Genomic DNA, 21,106 nt, shown 5'->3' with positions numbered 1-21,106 from the left:
CAGCGTGCACCAGTGGAGCAACTGTTGGACCCCACTCACTGGACCCTCGCCACTCACTGGACAAGGCCAGGGGGAAAAGCAACCTGCTGGCAAAACAATCAAGGATCCTCTCCCCAGTCGCCCCCCCAGGGGGTAGTGTACAGGTGCCGTACACTTCTCCCGAGGCACAGTGCACTGTCATCACATTTAGCGGCTGATTCTGAGTCATGCTGATTTTGTGTTGCTCCTGGGAGCAAATTACAATGGCATGCTTGGAAACACATAAATAATAATTAAATGATCTCAGAATGTTTCATAACGCCAAACAAAGCCGCTGGCTGAACAGTATACCAAAGAACAACAGATCTACAGTAACAATCTTTCTACAAACCAAGGTATTTTTTTATCTCATATGATATTATCCCATATGTCAGCAATCAACCTCATCTACAATCAACCTGTATGTAACAAACATACACATAGCGTGTATATCTCAGGGATCTGGTCCAGCAGATGTGAAACATTCTCTCACTCACACACACGCAAATCTACTACTCCATCGTTGATCAGGCAAAAGGAGATTGCAGACAGGCTCAGCAGATTCCCGCATAGCCTCACAGCCCGCACCTGAGCTGCAGCAAGGGAAAGGTCACTACGGGCCCAGGTACCTGGGAAAGACACCTGGAGCCCCACTCAGTGTTTGACCAGGTGTGAAGGGAATCAGCGGGCCACAACACACAGAGGAGAAGAGGGGAGCCCCCCCTCCCAAAGAGACACAAAGACTCTCACACTCCAAGAGAGTCCCTCTCTTCCCTGCAGTGAGTGGGTAGCTCACACACAACTAATCCACACACTCTTCTTCAAAGCACTCTCTAATCTCCCCATGTGATTGATCATCTGATTGTGTCCCTAATATCTAACTGCTACCAAGTTTGCAGAAGTGCCACGCACACACACAGAGGGTGAAATCCTCCAAAGCAGAAGTGCCACGCACACACACAGAGGGTGAAATGCCGCACGTGACGTGAAAAGGGAAAAGAGAGGGAATGGAACTCGCCTGTGAGATGATGAGGAGTCGTGGCGTCCAGTTTGACCGTCTCGTCCACGGTGAGCCCGCCACAGATGCCCCACTGGAGCTACAAAAGACACCACGAGGGGTAGAGTGTGTGTGTCTGTCTCAAAGAGCAGAGGCCTGCACACACACTCACACTCTCACACTTTCTTTCTTTCCTTCTTTCTCTCACTCTTGCCTTCTCTCTTCTGAGGACCACTAAAGCTGCGCTGTGCTCTCCCCCACCGTTACCAAACCCCCTACTCCCTTATTCGCTCTCTCTCTCTCTCTCTCTCTCTCTCAACCCCCCCCCCCAACAGCCCCAAAGGGCAGGTGCACCTCGCTCCCAGGGCTAGTCCCCTGGCAGAGGTAGGGCAATTGGGGTGGGGTGGGGTGGGGTGGGGGTGGGAAGTGGAGGGCCGGGCAGCGCATCAGCAGGAGGAGGAGAAGAGGATGACGACCCAGGAGCTGAAACAACAACAGCTGCCCCGGGACATTGTCATTCGAACATTTGCCACAAGCTGAGTGGAGCGGTGGGTCATCTGACCAGTCTAACCCGCGGCCAGCAAGGGTGTAAGTGGACCAGGTGAGTCTGTTAAGTGACCTGTGTGAGAAAGGGCCGCGGGGCTGCCAGCCACTCTCTGCAATCTATCTCTGCTATAATCCGACTTAATTATCACTCCGAGATAATCAGTAATCGGAATTGCTCTGAACTGAGCTGCCATAGTTTAAATAACCCTGCAACGAAGCATTGCCTCTGACAAAACAACAAAGTTAGCTGTAGCACTTGCAGTAATGAGCCATGTGTACTGAATTCCTTTTGAAGCTCGTATGGATACTCTTTAGTGTATGTGCCCAAACCATACTCACACATATGGACTCACAGTGTGTGTACCCCAAACCACATTTGCTTCTACAAATTCCAAAATAAAACAGAGAACATTGTTTGAGGCACAAAGGAAGCACAACATTCTGGTCATTACATGGCTATATGTACTGAATGTGTCCTCATAGTAAAAATGAGTACAAAGTCACTCTGGGGTGTTGACTAATTCTGTAGTTGGTGTTGATAATGATCATTTCTCTCAACAGGAAGAAGGCCCATTTCCAGTCTGGCTGGATGCACAGTAGCTCCAAACCCCAACCCCCACACACACACACACACACACACACACACACGGCGTGAAGCCATCTGCACACGCGCAGGCTCTAACACTGCTCCCGGGCCAGTCAAAATAGCTAGGTGTGAAACAGGGAGCTCACATCACCACAGGGCTCTGGTCGTGTGTGTGTGTGTGTGCATGTGTGTGTGTGTGTGTGTGTGTGTGTGTGTGTGTGTGTGTGTGTGTGTGCATGTGTGTGGTCATGAGGAGAGAGGAGCGGGGGGGGGGGGATTGTCCTCCAAACATAGACCATGAGGCCTGTGCTTATTTAAAGTCAGCTTTCTCTTTTTATTTCACCCCACCCCAACCCCCCCACCCCTCACCCCCCCTCCCCACCCCGCCCCAGGAGGGGCTCCGTTACCGCTGCACGCGGCTCCCACATTCCTCGCCCACCCAAATATAGTGACTGACAGGCAGGAATGGACAGTCGTCGCTACGACAGGAAGGGCCGCGGGAGGAAGGCATCCCTTAGAGACGCCCGACCAGATGTGGCCCGACGTACGACGCGCCGAGGCGTCGGCGGAACACACCTTTCACGGGTTCACGGGTCTGGGTCACACACCACAGAGACACTGAGCACGGCACACGACACTGCACAGAGAACCGAGCCGCGTAACTAAACCTCCACCCTTGAAAAACAAAACAAAAAAACACTCAAACTGAATCTTGACCCCCTTTCTACGTGGGGGTCACGGAGCAGAAACAGCCATGCGTCTACAGTACCGTAGAGAGTGGCCCTATTGATGAGGCTCCTCCGCAGAGCACGGGACCCTTTGCGTGTAATTAATGAGTCCAATTATGCAATCGAGGAGGGGCTCGGCAATGACAACCAGATGTGGGCCCCGAGTGCAGAGGCGGAGAGCAGTTCAACTGGGTGAGCTATGAGCACATACAGTGGGGTCAGTCCCAAAACCAAGTGCTCTGCGCGGGTCCTGTCGCCCACACGCTCTCTCCAGTAAATAATAATGACTTTAATAGCTTACAAGACTGACTATTACCATAAAACCCTCAGAGCAGATTAGACTGCAGAGCGCTGGGATACCCACCAACACCCACAGACCACCACCACCACCTCCACCACCTCCGCCCTCCGTAACGCTACAGACCCCCCCCCCCCACCCCCTCCGCCCCTATAACCCTACAGGCCATGAGTGTGGTGACCGAGAGGCAGGAAGCTGTTTCCGAAGCAGACACAGAGCTTGGCTATTTCAGCCAGCGATGCTCATTAAGAATCATTTCAGCATTTTTTGAGGGCATCAGCTCGGGTGTGTGAGTGTCCCTGTGTGTGAAAGAGTGAGGGACTGGATCTCTTCCTACGTTTCCCTTTTATTGACCTTCTTTTTTACAAATCTCCAAATCCTTTGTGCTCATTACATTCCTAACACATCAGTTGGAATGTACGGTACTGTACAACCAAATGAGTATTATTATATATGCCTGCCATGGCCAGTTATATAAGACTGTTAATGGGTTCAAACCAGTTTTGTAGCCACAAGGAACAATAGATTGTGCGTTTGTGCCACACTGTATGTTACGTAGCGCTACTAAAAAATGTGTTCATGTTGTTATCTTCTTTATCCTGCTCCCTCAGTGTGAACGAGAAAAGGCTTGATTCATAAAACTGTCATTCATGCTGATATGTCACTGCCAACGGCCACTTTGATGCACCGTACGTTTTTGTCAACAAGTGAACATCCTCGATTCCTGAATAGAGGCGGAATCAACGTGGAGGAGAGATGAGGGCTCAGATTTTTCTCAAGCTGGGCAAAACAAACACAGCACACTGGCACGAAAGCTCCACGGAGCAGAATTACCTTATCAGATCTCCAAGGTTCTGGCTGGAAACTCACATATCTCCTCTCTCTCTCTCTCTCTCTCTCTTTCTCTCTCTCTCTCTCTCTCTCTCTCTCTCTCTCTTTCTCTCTCTCCCTCTCTCTCTCCATCCCACCCACTCTCCTGGTTGAGCAATATTACAGTCTGGCACACTAAAGACTTTCTAAAGACTAAAGGAAAATGTCTTGTTGCTGCCTTGTTTATTTTGCCTAATTCACTGGGCAGAGAAGACTCCATTAGAAGCAGAGAGAGCAAACATATGCACACCCAACGCAAGAGCTTTTGTGCGCCTCCATCATTCTCAACCTCATCCACAACTATGTTGTAGAGAAAAAACAACACAAAATTCTTTTTAAAAAAGGGGAAAAAATAAACTGTTAAGTGGTTAAAAAGACATGAAAGTAGAATTAGTAAGTAAAAAAAAAAGAATGATGAAAGAAAAGTAAAGTTTGAAAGAGAGAAAGACTTGGTAAGAAACGAGGGAGAGAGAGAGAGAGAGAGAGAGAGAGGCGGGCTGCCAGTAGGGAAATGTGTTCCAGCAGGATAGAGAGAGAGAGAGAGAGAGAGAGAGAGAGAGGGAGCGAGAGAGAGAGAGAGAGAGAGAGAGTAGCCTCAGTCTGGCTGCTCCGTCTGGAGCTGCTCTCCCCTGTGCTGCAGCAGTGCCATAGCTCCCCCCAGCCCACCCAAGAAGCCGCCAGTGGACATAAATCTGAGGGCTTGACTCACTGCGGATTTAAAACAATCTGCATCTCTCCCTCTCCATCTCTCCTTCTCCATGTCTCTCTGCCCTTCTGTCCTCGTCACTTTCCCTCCGTCTCTCCCTCTCTCTCTCTCCCTCGTTCCTGGTTGCTTGCTGCTCTTTGCTTTTTTAAGTCTTTCATTTTTCACTTTTCTTTCCTCTTCTTTTTGCTGTCACTCTTCTCTTTCAGCGCTCGCACTGCGTCCTTCCTCCTCTCCAAAAATCCCCAATGATCATGAAACAAAACTCTTTCTCACTGCCTGCCAACAATATTATTTTTGTAGAAACTTAATTGGGTTGGTCTCTGAATCGCAGTGAATGAACAGGGACAGAACGTATGTGTGTGTGTGAGTGAATGAGTGAATGTGTGTGTGTGTGTGTGTGTGTGTGTGTGTGTGTGTGTGTGTGTGTGTGTGTGTGTGTGTGTGTGTGTGTGTGTGTGCGTGTGTGCGTGTGTGTGTGTGTGTGTGTGTGTGTGTGTGTGGCAGATGAGTGGGACAGCACTCCACACTCTTGCTGCTTTGCTTTTCCGGGCTCGACTAAAACCAGTTATTGCTAACTCCATAGAGCCATCTTCAGAAGAGCATACGAGTAGGAGCCACAGACACTGAGCCAAAGTGTTGAACCCAAATCAGAAGTTTACTTGTTTAGTCCTTTGATTCTAGTCTTTCTGTGCACTCTGATTAACACTGAAGAAGTGCTTCATTCATGATCAAGAGGAAACACTTGATACCCTCACTCTGAAAGACAAAACTGCCTTTGTGTGTCTCTAGTGATTCCACTTCAGCCAGGACAAATAAGCACACACACTACACACTACTGTGAATTTGCACAGCAAATTCACAGATTAAAATGTACAAAAAAATCTAACCATATTCAGACCCTTTTTCAGTTCAGTTCAATCCAGCATTTTTCTTTTCTATGAAGTCAAACTAAAGTTTTTTTCATGAAAATATTTGATCAAATCAAACTAAAGTCAACCCTGTAACACATCTGTGGGCCTCAGATCCAGAGAAAATGTTCTGGACAGAGAGCAAAAGAAATCCTTGACAAACTTATGGCAGTGACTCTTCAACACCCCTTGAAGTCGGACACATTACAAGTATCATGCTGCCTCATGCGCACCAAGCTCTCCCATGACAGCTGTCACCTTTGACCCCCAGTAGATTAATGTCCCTATGGATGTACTGCCAATCCTTAAAAAAGAGTACATGCTGCATGCTTTCAACATGAGACATCTACAATGTAACAAAATAAAACAACAACTAAATACAGTAGATGACCTGTTTACCTATATGAAAAACAAGCAAGTGGTGTTAGCACATTTTATGGTCCTCTATTAAATACAAAAGTTGATTTGGTTTGTTCATTTTAAAAGTCCTCTACTTGGCTTTGAGTGATTAATGCTCTCTTTCCTGTCTGTGTCACATGATATTTAGAATGTCTGGAATGTGTCAAATGGTCATCCTGTATACAGCAGGTCCAAGTGGACCACCTACTACAACACGCGTTACATTTGGGGACCAGGCTGAGTTGATCGACTAGCTCACACGTTATACTGTACAACTCTCAAGCGTAAATAAATAAACAAACTAGCAAACAAATGAATAAAATAACAGGCAGATGTAGAGGGGGAGGGTAGGCAGAGATAAGGTGGCTGTTGAAGACCTGTGGGAGTGTGTGTGTGTGTGTGTGTGTGTGTGTGTGTGTGTGAGTGTGGGAAAGACCAGCTGCCGACGGCTGGATCTTTATCTCCACGGAGATGGCACATTTTGATTTAGATGCGCACCATCACCACACGCAATGTGAACACCTATGAACTTCCAAAACGTGCAGCAATATCTGCAGAGACAAATTTCACACAGTGACACAAAACAGCCTCCTCTCACTTGGTTTCTGTGACATTGCTGGGAAACAGATGCAATGTATATATGCAACAGCCACAGAGAAAATCTTGGATCCTATCGTCGTCACGTCAAGTTTACAGAGAGAAAAGCGATGCGACATCAAAGGTTTCTAATTACACTGATGACGGCACACTAGCACCAAGTCGCCATGGCAACACAGGCGAATAATAAACATGGCCTCCTCTCTGCTTTCAGTCTTCGAGGAGGAGGACACCAATGACATCAACAACATTTTTGGAGAGGAGCTTTCTCCTTCCTCCCTCCCTCCCTCCTCCCTCCCTCCCATTTCTCTCTCTCACTCTCTCTCTCTGACACACACACAAACTGTTGCACACACACACACACACACAGGCATACACATACACACTTTTTCCCCACTGACCCCTGAGGGCTGTCGTTCGAGGGAGCCCTTGGTATGTGGGCTGCAGTGTGTGTAGGTCTCATGCCTTGCTTCAGGCAGGACCATGCGGTAGGTGCCTTTGTGGCAGCGCCGGCTGACCCATTCAGCATTTCAATGGCAGTTTAACTCTTTGAGACAAGTGTAAAAGCAAACATAAACATCTTTTACTCAATGTACCCTCAGGCTTAGCCGCTGGTGCGCCGCTCTCTGGGAGAGATACATCTTGTCAATGACGATGACACCAAGACACACATGCAGGAAGCACCTCTTTTGTCCCAAGCTTTCTCAGAGGAGTACTTTAACTCATTTAAAAGAGTCTGTGCACACATATTTATGTCCGTGAAAACTCTTATCAAATATCATTATGCACTTTAGGTATTCACAGCAGTCCCCTCTTCCCCTTTTGTCTTAGACTCAGGTTACATTGGGGAATACTCTGACCTAGATGTCAGCAAAAATGTAATCTTACTGTAAATATCATTTGATAAATGCATAAAAAATCTTCCATAAAATGGGATAAAATGAGTCCGTTTTGGAGCGATCCCTTATGCTCGACAGTACGACTCACAATCCACACAGAATGAATGGCACCTCATTATGGAGACCAAGCATTTAATGTGACTAGCGAACTGTTTCGAAACCAAATCCAAGCAACGATTTGATGGGTGCAAAAACCTGGAGGGACAAGCAGATAGTGTTTCTCAGAGCTCTTTGTCTCATCACAGGAACCCCACCCTCCCTACCCCCGGCCCCCCCACCTTCCCTGCCCCCGGCCCTTGCCCGAGCACTGAGTAGCGCCTGCATTGGCCTGGACCACGTCGCCCATTGTGATGAGCAAAGCTAACACAACATGGGAATAAGCAAAGATCACTCTGGCATAAGATTCCCATTTCGCCTTCACCTGCTTCTCATTAGCAATGGTTTTATTGCTAATATCTACCACATGAGACGCAAGACTCAGCCACCCTCATTCAAAGGCACCAGTGGATCAGGAGAGGAAGAGGAGGAGGAGGAGGTGGAGAAGGAGGAGGTGACGAGGAGAGGGAGAGAAAGAGGTGCTGCCCCTCCCTCCCCCTAATGCCAGTAAGGGGAGGGAGATCCAGTCCGCCTGTTACTGTTAGCTCTCTCAGCTCCCGTGGATCCGACCAACCATGGACACATTCTTCACACATGTGGCTGTTGCACACACACACACACACACACACACAAATGTGCATGCCACACATGTGGACGTTCAGCGCACATTCAAAAAGAATAGGCAGTTAGATCCACGCTAACAGATTATGACGTCTCTCTTCACTACACGATTTTCACTGACAAGGTCTTAAACAACAGATAAACACAGGGTTCAGAGCAAGATGAGCACGTTTGTCTTCAGGAGTCCCTGACAGGGCCTTTTTAGAGTGTCAAATATCTAAGACAAATGATAGCAGAAGGTAAAGTCAGGATAGAGAGGTAAAGTCAGGATAATATTTTCACAGACGAGTAACAAACAGCATTGTTACTTGAGCAGTATTAGCCCCCTCTGTTTGTTGATGTTCTTTTCTTTCCAAATTCCCATTCAGGAGCATTTCCCATTATGTGTGACTTTAGACTAATGACTCTCAACATTACCAGACTTTTAGGGCCTTTGCCCTTTGGTGTCAAACCGGCTACTTAGCAAAAGGCCAGTCCCTCCTCCATTACAATAGTGTTGAGCCTGCTTGATTACTGACTAGACACAATCTGAATGCCTGACTGGGAGTGACCCCCAATCTAAAAGGAGAAACCGAAAAGAGATAAAGTAAACTTACTGCCTGAATGGTGAATGTGTCGAAATGAGAGAGAGAAGATATTTGATGTGAAATTTTTAGGTCACAGTTATCTACCATTATAAGTCCTAATTTAAAATTAAATATAACTTTTTGGCAATGATAATGTCAAAATGATACCACAGAGTTTGTAAATTGCATGCACAACAAAGATCTGGATGGTTTGGTAGAGAAAATAATTCAGGCTGACCAACAGAGTGAAGAAATATGCCAGCAAAACACAAAAAAGCAAAGGAAAACAAGGGGTTCTGAGAAAAATATTCATAGCAGGAGGTAAAATAGGCTTGGAGCAAAGGCTCCAAAACACAGGCGACTAAAAGAGAAGAAAAAGAAAGATGGAGAGGGATAAAACCTCCTTTCTCTGCGCCTGTCCTCCTTATCCTCCTCACAGCATCGCAAAGACACAAAATAGACGCCGAGAGAAAAGGCTTGTGGGGTTATAGAGTGGGGCTGCAGGAGCATTGTGTGTGTGTGTGTGTGTGTGTGTGTGTGTGTGTGTGTGTGTGTGTGTGTGTGTGTGTGTGTGTGTATGAGTGTGTGTGTGTGTGTGTGTGTGTGTGTGTGTGTGTGTGTGTGTGTGTGTGTGTGTGTGTGAGTGTGTGTCCCCTGGATGGTCCCTGTCCTTGCTAACCCCTCCCTCTGACGCAGTGTTCAGAGCTCCGGCCATGGATAGACAGCTGCTATTAAACCCTGATTGTTTCAGGTTCACGGGGTGTGAAAGGGCCTGATTGAGGCCCTCTGATCCCAGTGAGGGTGGTCTCAGATCGGAGGAGGTGGTGGTGGGGGGGGGGTGGTGGTGAAGGGGACAGGAGCAGGAGGAGGAGGAGGAGGAGGAGGAGGAGGATAGGACTCCTGTGTCACGTGACGGGTGTCCCTTGCGGCGCAGCCCAAAAAGGGAGTCAGGAGGAAAACAGCAGCGCCTCATGCTGTTGCCTTCTTGCCAACTTCTGTTAGATAGATAGATAGATAGATAGATAGATAGATAGATAGATACTTTATTGATCCCCAGGGGAAGTTCAAGAAGTTCAAGTGTTCTCCCACTCTTACCATCATTCTCTCTCTTTCTCCCCCTGATTATCTTTGGACTCCAAGTCCAAGTAAGCATCCCTTAGTAGCACGCATATGAATCATTTCTACACCGATTTTCCAACCATTCTTTTTCGGTAGTTTATGTCTACCAACCATACCACACTGCCCTACCATAGACCAGAGAGCATATTCAAACTTCTCCAGACAATTGGGAGACATCTGACAAAACAATGAGTCTGTGATGACACGGAATGGATTATGTTTCTTTTCTGCCTTTACATTGGATGAGTTATACTATTAACATACATCTGTGAACCGTGGATCCACACATTATGCTGCCGACACATTCAAGTTTCCCTCCCCGACTAGTGTAGGGGCCAAAATAAAAGCCCAAAAGAAAACCTGTCCTGATTAACACTTTTGTGTCAAAGCACAATGCAAGTTCCCCCTTACAGTATAAAGAGAAGGCTCTGGCCTGGCATCTGTGAGGCCTTCCTGTATGGTTTATTTGCTCAGGACCTCTCCTAATGGGCACCTTTTGGCTTTAACACAGGGCCATCACGCACAGATAAAGGCCAGGGGGGAAGAGGAAGCACCCCTACTGGGCCTTTCACGCGTCCCAAAGTGCAAGTGCACTCTCTCCGGCGCAACCTTGAGCGGGTCCGGTCAGTCGACCGGCTAACTGACTGGCCACTGCTGCTTGTCTGGGCCCTTTGTGGCCTGAGGGTCCTCTTCTGAACACAGCAGATGCTCAGAAGAGCTACTGATTAACACTCTACAGCTAGTGGGTCATACATACATATACAAGAGGAATGATTAAGTGAACATGATGGTCAAGGGAAAAAGCCATGTCATCTGTCAACATGGATGTAAAGGATGTGTAATCATTTCACTGACACCATGCTCATAGCTGCCTGTCTGAGGTCTTACTGAGGAAGCTTGTATTTTATGATCACAGAAAAATAAAAACATGGTCACTAGTGCTTTCTGTACAGTGGTCCAATGAGTACTTAGTTGCCCAGTTACACAAAAATGATATCAACAGTGACATTGCAGATTCAGCTACAGAGGCTCATTATGTCCTCATTAGTACTTTCCACCAATTCCAGGATTTTCTCATTTTCACAATTCTTGCCACTTGTGGTCATGTAAGGCCAGCGCAGGGGTAGTGCATTTTGGTTTGTTACATGAAGATCAGATTTATGGTTCCATTGCATCTTGCCATATTCATGATTTAACCACATTATGAGATGAAGCAGATCTTTATAGGGCAATCACACAGATTAGTCAAGATTACATAAGGTTTTACATCAAGTCCTCTCCCTCTCACACTAACAAAGTCTTCCCACTCCCTCTTTTTGACAAGCGTATTCATCCTGTCCTTTTCCCACTCTCTCTCTCTGTTTCTCTTCTCAGTTTCTCATACTGTACAAAGTTATTGCCCACTTTATGACTATATAACAAGCCTTACTTAACAGCTAATAAAGTTTCGACTGAATGCAAGATCTTTTCTTAAGCGCCAGGTTATTTAGCCTATATTTTGAGCGTTTTCTCCTAAAAGGATTAGTCACCATAACGGGGTTTCATACCTCATTTGTCTTATTTTCTCGGCACTCGGTGTATCAGATGAGATGAGATTTGGCCTATACATGGTTGTGCGGTAAATAGCTAACACTCAGAGTTTACACTATTTCGTTTAAATTAGCTTAGATGGCATGTAGTACACACGCTGATAATATTCTGGTTATGCAGTAGGAATCTGTACTAACGTAATATTATTTCTGTGTAGCGTCTAAATACACTTTCACAAAATGAATTGGTAACACTGAAGACTAAAGCCCATGGGATTGATGTTTCATCCCAAGTCAGCAGATGATGTTTTTTTCTAAATGAATGTAATGAAAATAAATACACAGAATGTTAATCCATATAATAATATCGTACTGCGGTAGGTCTCCTGGCCGACAGAGCCCATGAACATTTGGAAAAAATACTGGCACCTAAAGTATTTCAGGTTACAAGAAACAGCTGTGGAGATGCGGCCCTACGACCCTCAATGGAATGATATGACCTCCACACACTCAAGGAGAGAGTTTATGTGATCAGTTTTGTACAGAAAATGCAGACAATCAAACAGCACGGGCGAATGGGAGCCTCGAAATTGGTACGTGAATAATTTGCACGGTTATTGCAAAGACAAAATAGCCTAAACAAAAAATACAGACACATAATCTCTACCATTTATGTCAGTTGTGTTTGTAAAAACAAATCGTGACTTTGATTAAGGAATGTTAAACGGCGTTATCTCAGTATGCGCAGAATTAGCCGAACGTTTAGAGAACCGGAGCGTGTCAACACGTTGAGTAAAATTTGCGGCTCGTAAAGGAATTATGGGCGTTCAGCTATGTGGACTGCAACTTTTTAACTGCCAATAACATGAAAAATACGCTGTCATCTGTAATATAGCGATGATCCTGACAAGTCTCCAAAACATTTCTTAGTTGTGCTTAGTGATGAGGACTTGTATCATGTTCTGAAAGAACACTTCAAACTACACAAGTATTTACCAACACTCACGGGTGGTCTTCGAGAGCTCGACAATATGTGGCTTAGGGCTTTATCTTTTTCTTCAGCACACGTTACGGTTTCAGAGTGTTTATATTAAGCAATACAAGTGACTATGAGCACTGAGTAAAACAGTGCTGTTGTAAAGACATGTTTGTATTGCTAATCAATGCGCAAACATTCCACTTGATCAACAAACTCATAATGCACTTACTTTGAGACCATCACCCCATTCAAGACCCGTTAATAAAAGACAGCATTTTAAAGGCATTGCGTTTTGTACACAGCCAAGGCTGTTAATATAACTACTAATATCCTCAAAATTCTCACACATTAATTATCTCATTTCAGCGTGAATTGACAGAATATGAAAATACCTCGTACACGGTGTTGCGCTTGTCTGCATCAATAGGTGGCCTTAAATTGATCCCAGCAAACTCGGCTTTCCTTGGAGGAACTTTTGGAGAAAGGGGGCAGAGAGCGTCCCACTGGGGGTTAGAGAATTTCCAATAAAGCCCCCTCTTTCTCTCCCTGAGCAGACATATGCAGATGGAGACGGTTTGTACTTCTTGGAATCACACAGTTTACTCCCGTGATGAAGTCTTCATGTATCCACTTTAATGGTTGCGCCAGAAAAGTTTCGCAAAAGTTATGTCTTGATGAGAGTGACTTGAAGCAAATCGCGATTCATTTTCGGTGCCCGTGTCTCGCGGACCCTAAGTTGCAGAGGCTATGCGAGAATGCGAACCCTCCTTCCCTCTCCCCCTCTCTCCCCCTCCCTCTCCCTTTCTCAGACTCCGTGGACCACCCCGAAACAGGAAGTTAACTTTTTGTTTTTCCTGAAAAAAATCTGAACTGGGACTTGGCTACTCCGCCGTCACAGCCTCTCATCAAGTCCTGCGCTCACTAAAACATGATAAATTCACAACGCCAATGAGTTTGAAAACCTGGCAATATTGATAACTATAACAATACTATTTATTATTATTCATAATAATCATGATGATGATCATACAAATATTAATAATAGCCGGTAGAAATCTTTATTTGAACTCAACAATTAGTTTTGTTCGTCTTTGTCACGTGTCTTTTATGTTTTCAGCTCAACTTTCCGTCTGCTACTTTCAGACTACTTGTGTGGCTTGGGATGCTCAGTCTTGTCCCCATCTTAGCCAGTTTGACTTGGCGGTTCACCGCAAAACCTGGAATGGAGTGGAGTGCGCACAGGAGGAGCGTTCCATTGGGTTAAAATGTAGCCTACGTCTTCACAGTAACATAAATCTGTTTATAAAATGGCGAAATGCCAACCGCCACACAGTTTGTTCTAGTCCAAAGGACGCCAAATCCTGTTCATGACAGTCGTTAGATTAACATAATATAATTTCGACTATCAATCATTAGTGTTTGACTAAGGCATGTTCATTGTAATGAATTTATATTTGTTACAGTCTTGGTTTCCTTGTCTTACTGTCTTTTGGTTATTGTTCGATTTTTATACTTTAAAATATTGTTTAATATGTATTGTAATGGTTTTCATAGTGAACAGAGCTGGTTAAGACTTGGTTAACAGATGTTTTAGACAGAGAAGCATTTTAACAAGGTTTATGTTAAAATTCTTCTCTATATAAAACATCTGTTAGCTCTAAGAGTAGCCTAATGTCCTTTTTTGGATTGTCTCCAATAAATAAACAAATACATGAATAAACAGAGTGCAACAGATAGGCCTAGGCTACATAAATATCCAGATACATGAATGAAATAGATAATTTGTATGCGTATTATGATATTGCAAATTAACCCCAATTACTGACCGCATGCTGCTCTAGAATAAATGTGACTGAAGGATCACCCTTACATCTGCATTAGGCTACTGATTCCTGGAGGCTGAGCTTAGCAGCTGATGACCTGTCTAAAGCAGGAGTCCATTGAGAACATACGCGCTGGTGATTAAACCAGATTGTGAATGGTTTCAGGGCCCAGCAATGAAGCAGAGCGTCTTAGTACTTACAGTCACGCAGATGCAGGGGCCATATGCCTGCCACTGAGATTCCGAATGGTGGACTTGTGTGCCATTCATATCAGCTTGAGAGGTAAGTTCTGAATGGAAAAGTTGTTGCCATAGCAACATGTCCAGTGATAGCTTCACAGTACTGCAGATTGTATTTTCTTGTGTGTGCATAGACACACTCTGATACATACACATGCATACACTGTTGTGTCACATGTAAACATGCATTTGTGCAGAGAAGGCATGCATGGACAGTACATTGCCACTGTTAAGTGCAGTACATTTTCATGGTTGCAGTTTAGATTTTGCAGTCATGCACACTCACAGATGCACACATTGACATGCATGCACAGACACAGGTATGAGTATGAGTATGTGTGCATGCAAACTTGTGCTAATCAACACCAAACATGTTAAACATGCACACTCTTAAAAACAAGTTATTTTGTGTTATTTCCAACACATATTGTGTAACAGATAAAAAAAGGAAGCAACACAAACTCTGTTGTTCCTATCTGGACACAGAGATGTGTTAAAAACAATGCAAGTTGTGTTGTTTTCAACACATTCGTTTTAAGAGTGCACTCACATGTGCATACGATGTTTTTTAGGCCTCACAACACAGTATTTTGCAAATGGAAAATAAATAAAACCAGAAAACACAACACAAGGACAGTCTCTCATAGATTAGATAGTATTCTGCAGACAAATTGTGAGTGACAAGATTTGGATACACCATTTGTGGGCCAAGATCTAGCTTGGCGGGAGGAACATGTTAGCCCATCTGTCTGTTAGCCTCCATTAATGTTTGAGATGTGGGGTTAACGGGACCAAAATAAAAGTTGCAGGTGTCCATTCACATAAATCCGCTAAAGCTAATTGACAGATTACAACCGCCAAGGGATTACGCTCAGGGGGAAAAGTCAGACATAGTGGAGCATGAGTGCCCATTCTATTCATGGCAAGTGAAAAGGAGAAAATGAATCTCTACCCATCACTTTCCTGCTGCAGGCTTGTGTAATAATTAGTTCCTAGCTCTCACTACAGACACTCTTTCCCCCCTTTTTAATAAAAGTACATGGCTCAATATACCATAGTACTTGGCTTAATATACCATACACCAATCATTTGCAGCATATATACCGGTAAACAGAATCGTTCTGGAATTGGAAGCTGCTTGGCAAAGATCCCGTCACTGACACGTGACGTGATGAAACATTCAAGTTTTTCAGAAATTAGAACAGCAAATGGTATGTAAATAAAAACACGAAACTATTTTGGGACGGACTTGCAAATACTTGAACAGTCATTCACAGGTTTTGTTTTGTACATCCTGGCTCAGTGAAAATGTTGAATATGCTCTTGCCTAATAACAAAGCAATAATGCATCTTCCTGCACGCACAGTGCAATCCTCTTCTCCTCAGGAATAACCAAGACACAGCACCCTCGGGCACCGTGCACCTGCTCTCTTCATGGCCCGTGTGGGTCTGGTTCACTCTAGGCCACTGCAAGATCAACGCTCAGTTAGAGGAGAGTGCATCTGTTACCAAGACAGGAGGCAGCTGGACACCATTATCTTGGTCTCCGAAATCCACAAAATCTTTACAGGATTTCTTTTTCCGTTGCAGATGGTCCTCTGCACGTTTTGGCTCCCATTGGCTTGGGGTCCCTGGCTGCTACTGATAGGATCCCTTGGCCGCCCCATATAAAGGTGCTGCACTGCTGCTGTGCTGTTCCACCTTTTCTGCGGCCAGGAGAGAAGAGAGGCAAAAAGGGAAAGGACGGACGTCCAGGCAGACTCACTGAACTGACCCCACGCGCCTGCAGAGGTAAGAGAGACTCACTGAACTGACCCCACGCGCCTGCAGAGGTAAGGAACTGCAATGGTAGCTTGGAGGACTGTAGCTTTCAACTGCATCATACTCAACTTCAACTGCAAGTCATAATGTTTTATATAGTAATAATTTGATTATTATGCAATTATTTGCATTTATATTTTGATAGAATTAATATATATTTCAAAACGTAATATCATATTTAGATAGATAGATAGATACTTTATTGATCCTCCAGGGGAAATTCAAGATATTTCTTATAACTGAAAGATTTCTGTTGTTGTTTTTTTTTTTTTTTTTATATATTTTAATATAGTATACAGTCACTTAAACAATTGTAAGGCTAGAAGTAGATATTACATTACTACATTACTACAATTACATTATTACAAAATAACATTATAATAATATACTAAAATAAGCTATCAGACAGTGACAGTATAGCATGTACAATGCAATAACTAGAATAGTTACTAGAATGCCAGACATAATTGTCTTAAGGTGAAATGGGTAAACAACCAGTCTTTTAGACGTAAGCAATGAGATTCAGTGACATTGAGAGGATGTTGCTGCCATTTGAAATTATTTTGAAATATTTGAACATTTTTAAAGATAAAATGTGTTTGATTATTGTCATGTAATGTATGTTATGTAAATGCTTGTAATCAAATTGCACAAAAAACAGCATTAGACATCCAAGAGACAATGTAGATGCATTTGCTTTGTAGAAGACATTGCTTTGTAGTATTCCTGTCATGGTGACTAAAACTTCCAGAAGGGTTTACTTTAGAAATTATTTACATTTACATGTATTCATTTAGCAGACACTTTTATCCAAAGTGACTTACAGCAACAAAATAACATCTACAGTGCAGAGGAAACCATAGCTAAGAATGACTACATCTGCCAACACAATTAGTAGGGGATAGGATTGCCTACATGATGAATACTAGTCAAAGTGTGGGAGGAGGAGAAAGTAGTATTAGAAGAGGGAGGAAGAGGAGGAGAGAGGGATGAGGAGAGGAAGGAGGTAGAAGAGAGGGATGAGGAGAAGAGAGAGGGAGGGATGAGGAGAAGAAGGAGGTAGAGGAGGAGAGGGAGGGATGAGGAGGAGAGAGAGGGATGAGGAGGAGAGGGAGGTAGAGGAGGAGAGGGAGGGATGAGGAGGAGAGGGAGGTAGAGGAGAAGAGAGAGGGATGAGGAGGAGAGGGAGGGATGTGGAGGAGAGGGAGGTAGAGGAGGAGAGGGAGGGATGAGGAGGAGAGGGAGGTAGAGGAGAAGAGAGAGGGATGAGGAGGAGAGAGAGGGATGAGGAGGAGAGGGAGGTAGAGGAGGAGAGGGAGGGATGAGGAGGAGAGGGAGGTAGAGGAGAAGAGAGAGGGATGAGGAGGAGAGGAGGGATGAGGAGGAGGAGGAGAGGGAGGTAGAGGAGGAGAGGGAGGGATGAGGGAGGAGGAGAGGGAGGTAGAGGAGAAGAGAGAGGGATGAGGAGGAGAGGGAGGGATGTGGAGGAGAGAGAGGTAGAGGAGGGAGGAACATGGTAAGAGCACATCAGTTGCGTCAGGTTGTGAGAAACAAAATTCTCCATCCATATTTATTACAGTTATAGTGATGGAGTGTTATTTTACATTTCCATGGTATATTTTGGTTAAAGCCCAGGCCATGTCCAGGTTAACCCTAAATGTTAATACGTCTTAAACATTGTTTGACACAAAATATGAATGTACTATTTTAAAACTGATAGCTTATAAACATCTGCTGTAGAGATCATCAAGTTATTATACAGATACAACAGTGCTGTACACCTGGACTTCAGTGCGTCAGACAGCCGTGTAATAACAATTCACATGAGTGCTAAAAATACATCCAGTTAACACTGTCCTTATGAGGCTCACAGCTGGTCGGTCCATGCTATGTGTATTGTCTAAACTAAGAACATTACTTACACACAATTCATAAACTTGCTTTATAGTGCAGTGGTTCTCAACCTGGGGGTCGGGAAAATGGGGATTGTGATATACAGCTCTGGTAAAAATTAAGAGACCACTGCACATTTTTCTGATGTCATCCTACGGTTGCTGAGTGACATTCAAATGAGTTGACGGTCATATTCAAATTTGCAGTGGTCTCATAATTTTTGCTGTAATGTCTGGGGGTCGCCAGGATCTGTGAAACAATAACATTGTTCAATTCTACAGTAAGCTAAGCCATCACTTTTCATCTGTTTTATGTGGTTCTCATTAGCGTATCTAACACAGTTACATGCAGTGTTTATGTATATGGCAGTCTGGCCTTAAGCATCATTAAACTGGCAAAGTAACATGGCAGACTTTGTGGGCTAAGTGAACATAATAACATTGTGAACATGATAGCATTGTAGTTGGCAAAGAAGAAGTCTCAACCGCTGCCCATGGAGTTGGCTTCTCAGAAAAATTGTTCCAACTAAAGATTCTAATTTAAATCTAAATCTGATCTAAAAGTATGCAGCAGTAAATCTACATGAAATGAGTTGTTCTGTCTGAGGGCAAAACAGTACAGAGAGCCTGTAGTGGAGGGTGGGGGTCAAAAACCAACCTGATTATTCTGGGGGTCAAAAAGATTGAGAACCACTATCAAGGATGCGATTGCAATGTGTGCAACAACGGATTTCCCTGACCTTACGTTTAAAGGGACGCAGCTCAGTGCCACAAGGGGGCAGTATCACACAGTGTGAACAACTGTCCATTTGGGTTTTGTCCCTTTTACACAGACATTGTTGATAAATGCTTTTCAGAGTATTGTGGCGATAACAATAACAATCACAGCATTTCAAAATGAGTTAATTGCACAGGATTTCTGTTCTGATCTGATGCATTCTTGTGATAATATATATATATATAATTTTATATATAACATATAATTGGCAATTTCTAGGAATAATCTATTTGGATTCTTCAGCTCACAATCCAGAAATACTTCAAGAGAAAATGTTAACAGAGGCAAAAGCATTTCAGCAGAAGAATCCAACCTATCCCCACCCCAGAACTGATCCTCTGACATCATTTTCTGCTGGTATTACATAAGCTACCCACCTAAGTGAGAGCAAGTGAGAGCAAGGGTAAGTGATGACATACATTTGACACAGCACACAGATATATTTACACTATATGAACAGATATAACACTATATGAACAGATATTAACAGATAGATAGATGCAAATGCACTTGTTGTGTTTGGGAGGAGATGGTGGTGGCGGCGGTAGGTATAACACTTTCGTTATATGAGATAACATCGGCCTCTGAGCCTTTATGTCACTACAGACTTTCACATAGAGCTTACATAGAGCCTCACACACTCCCACTTATCCATCCTCCACTTTAGCTGTGAGCTTACAAACAGGTGAATACTGTCTGGTGGTTTACCATTCACTTTAACCTGACAGAATTAGGCCTGGATAGGAAATTATGTGTGTGATAAGAGGTCAGAGTCAGTGTAGGGTTAAGGCAGAACAACAAGGACTGTGACATTAATTCCCTGAGCTGTACTGATGCAAGCTCTCACTGGATCATGGACTATTTACGTCCAGTAGCCCCTTGACTTAAGTTGCCTATATTCTTCAGGGTGCTCACAGTACATCTGTGGAATATGATCCAGGGGGAACACAGCAGAGATTTGGCACAATTGCTTTTTGGGTCAAAGAGCAACACTAACTGCACCTGCCCTGACGGCTGATGCAATTGGAAGACATTAAACAGTGAAGCTTTAGGACAAAATAATGATTGGTAGAGTGCAGGGGCGCAGGAGATATTTTGAAAGTGAGGGGGACCAAATTGTGAACACAAACCCATAGTGAGATCAGATTTTCAGATATCGGATCGCCACCTCTGGCCCACTTTCGACCATCATATTTTAAACTTGCCAGAATATTAAGATAATACCATTGATTGTTTTCAAAATATTTTTTGATTAAAATTGTCAAAACTGTGAGATGAGCACAACGCCAGATCTGCCCTCAGACCAGCTTCTTGCTATGTGCAATTCTACTTTTATTTAATTTTTTTAGATTTATTTTACACTACTTGGGCCAATGGTAGAATACTCTAAAAGCAACATGATGTTGATATTTTATGAAGCCATGAATGAATCATCATGCCTATGATCCAAACATAGACTACATGATCAAATAGCCTAGTTAGGCCTACAGTACCTAAATTGTCTGGTATAAACCAAATCAACTCTCCACTATGTGTCTGCAGTTAATATTTATGCAATGTTAGAACATGTTGGCTTAACAAGTTACCAGTCCAGAACACACAGAAAATTGCAACAGAAAGTTGCCTTTATAATCAACTACTATTTGTTCCAACAGCATTTAAACAAAGCATTTATAAAATTTAAAATATATATTACATAAGAAGTAAAATAAAATACTGTTACTGTAGTAACTGTACCACATTATCCCAAGCTTCAAAGAGCTCCCCATGTCTGTGACAGCCAGACGTGACACCACTAAATTCTCAGCTTGTTTATACCCCACACTGAACGCGTAAGAAAGGCCCATCACTCTGGGGTGTGGTAGCCTACTCTCTGGGATTTATGCACCAAGGTAACTGAAGTATCCAATTTGTGTCTTGAAATTATGTTTGAAATAAATGTCTTAGAACAAAAACTTTGGGTAGGCCTATATAGCTACTTGTATTTTATAGTTAGGCTAGTGAAAACGAGTTGATCAGTAGGCTAGTTGAGTTTATTATCAATATACATAACAGCTAATGTCATGTTGAGAAGGAGATAGGCTACCATAA

The 21,106-nt window shown here is 43.8% G+C and overlaps 1 protein-coding gene and 1 long non-coding RNA gene across 4 annotated transcripts in view; one reads left to right on the top strand and one right to left on the bottom strand.

Moving 5' to 3' along the window:
• The window catches only part of gli1 (GLI family zinc finger 1), a 51,995-nt gene extending 38,797 nt beyond the window's left edge, over positions 1-13,198 (bottom strand). For both annotated transcript variants that reach the window (XM_048255439.1, XM_048255441.1), the window contains exon 1: positions 12,855-13,198. The gene's annotated coding sequence lies outside the window, so the exon portion shown is untranslated. The remainder of the gene's footprint in view (positions 1-12,854) is intronic.
• A 3,040-nt stretch (positions 13,199-16,238) lies between these two features.
• The window catches only part of LOC125301465, a 32,527-nt gene continuing 27,659 nt past the window's right edge, over positions 16,239-21,106 (top strand). Inside the window, exon 1 of one of the 2 annotated variants that reach the window (XR_007194752.1) lies at positions 16,239-16,315. This is a non-coding gene — a long non-coding RNA (uncharacterized LOC125301465). Of the gene's footprint in view, positions 16,316-19,263; positions 19,419-21,106 lie in introns of those variants that run through there. The other variant, XR_007194751.1, reaches the window with a different exon arrangement.

The sequence above is a fragment of the Alosa alosa genome, chromosome 10 (genome assembly GCF_017589495.1).
Source record: "Alosa alosa isolate M-15738 ecotype Scorff River chromosome 10, AALO_Geno_1.1, whole genome shotgun sequence".
NCBI classification, from domain to species: Eukaryota; Metazoa; Chordata; class Actinopteri; order Clupeiformes; family Clupeidae; genus Alosa; species Alosa alosa.
This window is presented reverse-complemented; position numbering and strand designations above follow the sequence as displayed.